The sequence below is a fragment of the Nicotiana tomentosiformis genome, chromosome 2 (genome assembly GCF_000390325.3).
Source record: "Nicotiana tomentosiformis chromosome 2, ASM39032v3, whole genome shotgun sequence".
Classification (NCBI taxonomy): Eukaryota; Viridiplantae; Streptophyta; class Magnoliopsida; order Solanales; family Solanaceae; genus Nicotiana; species Nicotiana tomentosiformis.
The window spans coordinates 80,447,865-80,457,216 of NC_090813.1; the positions used below are offsets into that span (position 1 = coordinate 80,447,865).

General features: G+C 40.8%; 1 long non-coding RNA gene across 1 annotated transcript; it reads right to left on the minus strand.

Moving 5' to 3' along the window:
* Positions 1–7,390: 7,390 nt before the first annotated feature.
* Positions 7,391–9,140, minus strand: LOC138906567 (uncharacterized). Its single transcript, XR_011414019.1, has 2 exons — positions 8,102–9,140; positions 7,391–7,866 (listed from the first exon to the last, which is right to left on the minus strand). It is a non-coding gene; the product is annotated as an uncharacterized lncRNA (long non-coding RNA).
* Between the last annotated feature and the right edge of the window lie 212 nt (positions 9,141–9,352).

Here is a 9,352-nt window from a genome sequence, read left to right on the forward strand (position 1 = left end):
TCAACGACCGGGTGAATTGCTTCAGAAGTTGGAAATTTCAGAATGGAAATGAGAGCAAATCACTATGGATTTCGTCGTTGGGCTCCCACGGACTCGGAGGAAGTTCGATATAGTTGGGTGATTGTGGATAGATTGACCAAGTCAGCTCATTTCATTCCTGTGATTACTACTTACTCTTCAGAGCAACTAGCTCAGGTATATATTCACGAGATTGTCAGACTTCACGGTGAACCGGTATCTATCATCTCTGACTGGGGTACACAGTTTACCTCACGGTTTTGGAGGGCAGTACAGCGTGAGTTGGGTACCCGGGTAGAGTTGAGTACATCATTTCACCCTCAGATGGACGGGCAGTCCGAATGCACTATTCAGATACTGAAGGATATGCTTCGTGCGTGTGTGATAGATTTTGGGGGTGCTTGGGATCAGTTCTTACCACTTGCGGAATTTGCTTACAACAACAGTTACCAGTCAAGCATCCAGATGGCTCCGTATGAGGCCTTGTATTGTAGGTGGTGCCGGTCTCCAGTGGGTTGGTTCGAACCAGGCGAGGCTAGACTTTTGGGTACAGACTTGGTTCAGAATGCCTTGGAAAAGGTTAAGTTGATTCAGGATCGACTTCGTACAACCCAATCTAGACAGAAGAGTTATGCGGATCGGAAGGTTCGTGATGTTGCATTCATGGTTGGTGAGCGGGTATTGCTCCGGGTTTCACCTATGAAGGGTGTGATGAGGTTCGGGAAGAAGGGCAAGTTGAGCCCTAGGTATATTGGGCCTTTTGAGATTCTTGAGAGAGTTGGAGAGGTGGCTTACAGACTTGCACTACCACCTAGTCTTTCTGCGGTTCATCCGGTATTCCATGTTTCTATGACTCAGAAATATCATGGCGATCCGTCTCATGTGTTAGACTTCAGTTCTGTTCAGTTAGACAAGGATCTATCATATGTTGAGGAACTAGTGGCTATTTTAGATAGGCAGGTTCGAAAGCTGAGGTCAAAGAATATTGCTTCCGTAAAGGTTCAGTGGAGGGGTCATCCGGTCGAGGAGGCGACTTGGGAGGTCGAGAATGATTTACGCAGCTGTTATGCACACGTATTCACCAGCTCAGGTACTTTTTCTAACTCCGTTCGAGGACGAACGTTTGTTTTAGATGTGGAGAATGTGATGACCCAAAATATCATCTTTAAATTTGATGATTAATTATGTGATCTAAGCACTATTTACCATTACACGACTTGAGTGTGCAGTCCGTAAAAAAAATTCGGAAAAGTTTACAGGTGAAAAATGAATTAAAATGTGAATTAGAGCTTTAAAACTCAACTGAGTTGACTTTGGTCAACATTTTGAGCAAACAGACTCGGATCAGTATTTTGACAATTTTGGTAGGTCTGTATCGTGATTTGGGACTTAGGTGTATGCCCGGAATCAAATTCCAAGGTCCCTAGCCAGAGATATGGAATTTTGATGAAAAATTAAAAGTTTAAGTTCAAATAGTGACCGTATGTCAAATTATGTGCAAACGACCCCGGAATTGAATTTTGATGATTCCAACAGCTCCGTATGGTGATTTTGGACTTAGGAGCGTGATCGGAATTTTATTTGGAAGTCCGTAGTAGAATTAGGCTTGAAATGCCGAAATTGAATTTTTGGGAAGTTTGACCGAGGGGTTGACTTTTTGATATCGGGGTCGAAATCTGATTCTGAAAATTTTCATAGCTCAGTTATGTCATTTATGACTTGTGTGCAAAATTTGAAGTCATTCCGAATTGATTTGGTATGTTTCGACACAAGATATAGAATTTGAAAGTTCAAAGTTCATTGATTTTCATTTGAGGTGCGATTCGTCGTTTTGATGTTGTTTGATGTAGTTTGAAGCCTCGACTAAGTTCGTATGGTATTTTGGGACATGTTGGAATAATTGGTTAAGGTCCCGAGGGTCTCGGGTGGATTTCGGAAGGTAAACGGAATGGATTTCGGACAAAGTGCTGGATATTTCTGTTTGAAGCAGAAATCTGTTGCAGAAATTCCGTGCGTGGAGCCCAGTTTGGAAGCTTATATCTCGCAATTAATAAGGAATCAAAAGCTGTGCAAAACATGAAAGTTGTAGTCGTATGATTATAGGTTCCAGAAAGTTAAACTATGCATTATTTGGACATTTGTACAGAAAGTTATGACGGATTGAATGAAGGCTGGTAGAGCAGTTTCGCCAGAAATTTCGCCAGAAATTCTGATGCATGCAGCCGACTTTGGGAGCTTATATCTCGCAATGAATAAGGAATCAGATTAATTACAAAACACGAAAGTTATAGTCGGTGGATTCTAGTTTTCAGACAGTTAAACCATATATCATTTGGACATTTGTACATAAAGTTATGATCAATTGAAGTAAGACTGGTAGAGCTGTTTCTGGTAGACTTTTAGTGACGAAAAATGGACTTTTAGTGACGGATTGGCAGAAACTTAAGGACCAAAACTGCTCATTTCATTCATTTCGTTTTGGATTTTTGGAGCACGGTTTTTGGGCGATTTTTGGGCGATTTTCACGGGAAAACATTGGGGTAAGTGTTCCTTATCCTATATTGATTATATTTCATGATTCCATACTCATTTACATCATGAATCCGTGAATTTATGGAAGAAAAATCAAGATTTTTGCAAAATCTTCCAAAAACGAAAATTTAAGATTTGGAAGTCGAGTTGTTATCGTATTTTGGTAAAATTGGTATGGGTGGACTCGTAATTGAATGGGTTGTCGGATTTTATAAGTTTCGCCGGATTTCGAGATGTGGGCCCCACGGACAAAATTTGAGCTAATTTCGGATTTTAATGAAAATATAATATTTTCTTATGAAATTGATTACTATAATTTTTGTTGACTGTATCGAATTAATTATGACTAGATACGAGTCGATCGGAGTCATAAAATCGAGGAAAAACATAATACTTGATTAAATTGGAGCAAGTCGAGGTAACTGACTTGTCTAACCTTGTGTGGGGGAAATTTCCCCTAGAATTGGTATTGATGTGATTATTGAAATGTGTTGAAAGTCGTGTGCACGAGGTGACGAGTGTGTACACGGGTTAATTTGCGAAAGATTATATTTTTAAATTGTGTAGATCACTGTTGCGCATTTATTAAATTATTTTATCTTGTTATATTCTTCATCATTGATGTGAGATATATACTTCAAATTTGTTTGATCTTTTCTTACTAATTGTTTTACCTGTTTAGTTGAAACTTGGTTTCTTTTATTCTGTGCATTATTTGAAGGTTGATTTTCTTTAAATTAAATATTATTAATATGAAGTATTTGACATTTTTAAACTTGATATTGAAGCAACGTAGTAAATATTTTGAAATATTATTTTCCTAAATTATTTACTCCTGAATATTTTTATACTCATTGTGAGGGAGCCGTGAGCTCTTTATTGTGGAAGAATATTATTGATGAATTATTTTGACATGAGCTGTGAGCTCTTTATTGTGAAAAACTATTATTGATGATTTATTTTGGCATGAGCCGTGAGCTCTTTATTGTGACTTACATAGTAAATAAGAAATTGCGTACCTTCCTCTTCTCGAACCAGGACACTGCTTATGGCGACTTCTGATACTGCCAAGTACAGGTAAAGTTTTTCGTCGGTTTTTGGAGTGTGCAGCAGTGGTGGGTTCGATAGATATCATTTCAGTTCTTGTAACGCTAGTTGGCATTCCGGTGTCCAAGCAAAGTCGTTCTTCTTTTTGAGTAGAGAGAAAAATTTGTGGCTTCGATCTGATGATCTTGAAATAAATTGGCCTAAGGCTGCTATTCTTCTTGTTAACCTTTGTACAGCTTTCACGCTGTCCACGATGGTGATGTCTTCAATGGCCTTGATTTTGTCGGGGTTAATCTCGATTCCCCGATTTGATACCATGAAGCCGAGGAACTTACCCGAGCTGACTCCGAAAGCACATTTTTCGGGGTTGAGCCTCATGTTGTATTTCCTCAGAATATCGAATGTTTCCTGCAAATGGGTCAAATGGTCCTCTGCGCGCAGGGACTTAACTAGTATGTCATCAATATAGACTTCCATTGATTTACATATTTGTTCTTCGAACATTCCATTTACTAGGCGTTGATAAGTAGAGCTCCTGCATTTTTTAGCCCGAAGGGCATTACATTGTAACAATATGTTCCATATTTGGTCACAAACGAAGTCTTTTGCCGGTCTTCCGGGTTCATCTGGATTTGATTATACCCGGAATAGGCATTGAGAAAAGTAAGGATCTCGTGGCCGGTCGTGGCATCGATCAAGTGATCGATATTGGGTAGTGGATAAGAATCTTTGGGGCATGATTTGTTCAAGTCCTTGTAGTCTATACACATTCTAAGTTTGTTTCCCTTTTTAGTCACTACGACCACATTGGACAACCATTCGGGGTATTTCACCTCTCGAATGGATCCTATTTTGAGCAGTTTAGTTACCTCATCCTTTATGAATGCGTGCTTCACCTCCGATTGGGGTCTTCTTTTTTGCTTCACCGGTCTGAATCTAGGGGACACACTTAGTCGATGTGTTGTTATGTCCGGGGGGATTCCTGTTATATCTAAATGGGACCAGGCAAAGCAGTCGATGTTATCGATAAGAAATTGAATGAGTTTATTCCTGAGTTCGGGGCTCAAACTCCTTCCCAGGTATAACTTTCGCTCGGGCCAATGTTCGATCAAAATGATTTGCTCCAATTCCTCAATCGTTGACTTGGTGGCATCGGAGGCATCGGGGGTCACGAAGGATCGAGGGATCCGCTGATCATTTTCTTCTTCGATGTTCTGCTTACCTGGTTGGGTCGAGGCCGATGTCTTTGATTGCTATTTGGCATTCCGATCTTCGACTGTGCCTCCTTTTGAACCCGATCCTTTCACCGGCGAAGACGAAGATGTTGGTTTTGCTTCCTCGACGGAGAACATTTCCTTTGCGGCTGGTTGTTCTCCGTACACTACTTTGACACCTGTTTGTGTTGGGAATTTGAGGACCTGGTGTAGGGTCGAAGGTACAGCTCTTATGTTGTGTATCCACGGCCTTCCGAAGAGAGCGTTTTATCTCATATCACCTTCGATCACGTGAAACTTTGTTTCCTGAATTGTTCCGGCAACGTTTATCGGTAGGGTTATCTCGCCTTTGGTGGTTTCGCATGCCATATTGAATCCTTTTAAAACTAAAGTTGCGGGTACAATCCGGTTTTGTAGGCCGAGCTATTTTATGACCTTCGATCTGATGATATTGGCCGAGCTACCTGGATCAATTAACACACGCTTAATTTTAATTTTATTCATGAGTACGGATATTACCAGTGCATCGTTATGGGGTTGGATGATTCCCTCTACATCTTCATCATTGAACGATAAAGTCTCTGAGGGAGTGTAATCTTGAATTCGAGATCGCTTTTCCCTCACAATCGACATTTTAGTGCGTTTAAGCATAGGTCCATGAGGGGTATCGACGCCGCCGATGATCATATGAATGATGTGTTGTGGTTCTTCTACTTCGTTTTGCTTGCCGAAGTCCTTGTTTTTAAAATGGTTCTTCGCCCTATCACCCAAAAATTCCCTAAGGTGTCCTTTGTTAAACAAGCGGGCCACTTCCTTTCTTAATTGTCTGCATTCTTCCGTTTTGTGACCATGGGTGCCATGATATTCGCATATTTGATTGGGATTCCTTTGGGCCGGATCGGTCTGCATGGGTCGAGGCCATCTGGTATCTTTGATGCGTCTGATAGACGATACGATGGCAGATGCATCGATATTGAAGTTATGTTCCGATAATCGAGAAACTTCTATAGGATCGACATATTTATCAAAGCCTCTCTTGCTCATAAGTCCCCGAGAATTTTGCCCATGATCATACCTTCGGTTATTACGAACTGTCTCATGTGCCGAACCACGGTTCATCCGATCTACGATGTACGGCTGGTGTCGGTCTCTGTTTGGCCTTTGTTCTCTATTAATTTCCTTCAGAATTTTAGTGGTTGTGTGGTTCTGACGCGTGGGTTCATACAGAGATCCCAATTGATCATCTTCGACCATGATTTTTGATTGATAGCGATTGTGTACATCCACCCAAGTTATTGCAGGGTATTCGATCAAGCTTTGTTTCAGCCGACGTGATGCTGTCGAACTCAGTCTGCCCAACCCTTAGGTAAAATCGTGTACGGCCCAGTCTTCTGTGACTGGTGGAAAATCCATGCGTTCCATTTGAAAACGGGATACGAATTCCCTCAGTATTTCTCACCCCTTTGTTTTACTTTGAATAGATCTGATTTCCTCGTTGCGACCTTTATGGCACCAACATGTGCTTTTACGAATGAATCTGCTAACATGGCAAAAGAATCGATAGAATTTGGTGGCAAGTTGTGATACCAGATCATCGCTCATTTTGCGAGGGTCTCTCCGAACTTTTTAAACAATACGGACTCGATCTCATCGTCTTCCAAATCGTTGCCTTTGATGGCACATGTATAGGAGGTGAGATGTTCGTTAGGATCGGTCGTACCATTATATTTGGGAATTATGGGCATACAGAATTTTTTTGGGATTGGTTTCGGGGCCGCGCTCGATGGAAAAGGCTTTTGTATGAATTTCTTCGAATCCAGCCATTTCATCATTGGCGGAGACCCCGAAATCTGATCGATCCTAGCATCATATGTTTCGAATTTTTTGTCGTTGGCTTCGACTCATTTTGTGAGTTCCTCGAGCAGTTTAGCAATTTCAGGAGCGGTTCCTGATTCTCGCTCGTTCGATTTCACTGTGTCGGGCTCCGTTCTGGGGGTTACTTCTCGAAGAAGTGGATTGGAGTTTGGCTTACTTTGCATGTGAGTTTGGCTCTGCAACTGAGCTATCGTTACTTGTTGGGCATGTAGCATTTCGAAAATCATACGCAAGCTGACCCCGATTTCCCCCGTGTTGTGGGTGTCTCGGGCTATGGGTCGAGCGCCGCCCTGAACGCTTCTCTCCTACTCAGAACGCTGATTCACTTCTAGAGCTATTCGTGAATTGATATCTACTGGTACTTCGGCTCGAATTTTGGGTTCCTCGATTCGAGCCTCGTTGCCGTTGTTGGGTAGCCTTTTGGCCCCGAACACCAAGTTGTTGATTTCATCCTGAAGGCCGGCTTCGAGGTCGATTGGCTGAGCCATTGCTGGTATGAAGTTGTAAGCTGGAGTGTATTGTATATTTGTATCAAATAATCACTTGTTATCCTTAGCCCCACGGTGGGTGCCAAACTGTTTACCCGAAAATCGGATAACATTGAATTTGTGTATGGTTCTAAGGATATGTAGATTCCCTTGACCTGAAGATAACAATACACGTATTTGTTATGCAAAATAGAAATGATGAACGAAGATACTTAGTGAGCTTAGAAAGATAAACACAATGAATTCTTAATATGCCAGAGCCTGTTTTTCTATTACAATCTATCTTTCTTTTATAGCCAAAGATCACTACTTTATCTATAACAACATAATAGAATAATATTACTAGTGGAGGACCCATGATGGTGTGTCTCCTTCTTAATTCCTGCCAAGATTCTCTCCCTTGGTGCGGTTGTAACAGTTTTCTGTCTGTGAGCTCGATACTGACTCGAGCTCGGTGCCGGATCGGAAACTCGGCCTTGGTTTCGAGCTTGGTGATCACTTTCGGGCATCGATGTTCGGGACCTGTGTTGGTCGATGTTCGCCCCGACGCTCGACGCCCCCATCTCGGAATTCGTTCGAGCCCTCCATGTACATACCCTTTGACTGAGATGCCATCGTCGATCGATCTTCATGATCGAGGACCGGTTCTAACCGTATACAATGGTGTAAAAGAGCTTACTCTATCAAGTTATCTAAAAATAACTACAAATAATTATTAATAATAAATAGAATTGGTAATGTAAAATTTAGACAGGTAACTATTAGACAAGTTAAATTACACCGATATACAAATAGTTTTCAGACTATTATGTGAAATTAAATTCATTTCAAAAATCTATTCACATCACAAACACAAAGAATCGCATGTAAAATAAAAATCCATCTATGCAAAAATTACATAAAAATACTACAGGATGCAATACTTACTTTGATAACCATAAGGTAAGAAATGGTAACATTGTTGATCAATTTGGCGAACTGGTATTCAACGCCAAAATAAGGCAATCAGATGTCTACTACTTCACCTCTCCCCCGTCTCCTCGCCGGAAACCACAATGCACCCTCCAAACTTATAGATATCACAACAACAAAAATCACCATAACTTCTTCAAGACCCACCTGCCGCACATCCCAAGCAATTCTAGATTATTTTAAAAGATCATCGGAATCCCCCAAATTCCGATGCCAACGCTTCCATTATGAAATCACCGTTCGCCAACTTGCCCACGCCAACCATTTCTCCGGCATTGAAGATATTATCGAGCATCAAAAACAAAACCCAGATATTCGTAATGAGTACTTTGTCGCCCATCTTATTCTTCTTAATAGCAAAGCCAAAATGTATAATAATGCCCGTAAGCTCTTCGACGAAATGCCTCAACTAAATTGTCCGCGCACTGTCTTTTCCTTCAATGCCCTTTTGGAAGCATGTCTTAAGTCAGAGAGATATGATAAAATTGGCGGGTTATTTCGCGAATTGCCCCAGAAATTGTCAATTGAGCCTGATCTAGTGTCGTATAACATTGCCATTAAGGCATTATGTAAGAGCTGGTTCATTGGATTCTGCCGTGTATTTTATGTATTAGATGGAAAAACATGAGATCAAGCCGAATATTGTGACTTGTAATACGTTATTAAACGCATTTCATAAAAGTAAAAGGTTTTCTGCAGCTGAAAATTTGTGGGCTGTGATGGAAAAGAGACATAGTCCCTGACCTTTACAGTTATAATAAAAAATTAAATGGTTTGGTTAAAGCTAATGAGGTTTCAGAAGCAATTCAGTTCTTTGAGGAGATTGTTCACACGGGTTTCAAACCGGACACATTCAGTTACAATGCTATGATAAAAATGTGTTGCTGAGAGGAATCTAGAGGAGGCTAAAATGTGGTATGAGAAGATGATGCAAAATGGATGCCTTCCGGATTATGCAACGTTTACGATGCTTATTACTTTGGCTTGTGATCCCTAAAATTTTGATGTTGCACTACACTGGTGCAAGAAAGCAATCAAATCATTCAAAGCTATTTATAATAGTTTAATGCAGAGGGTTGTCGATGACTTGGTTGAGCATTCTAAGGTTGAAAATGCAAAAGAGCTGGTTAAGTTGGTCAAGTCTTGTAAGAGCTTCTAATATGAGCTTTCCTCGCCTTTGCATAACTAGTTGTTTCAACTATGTTT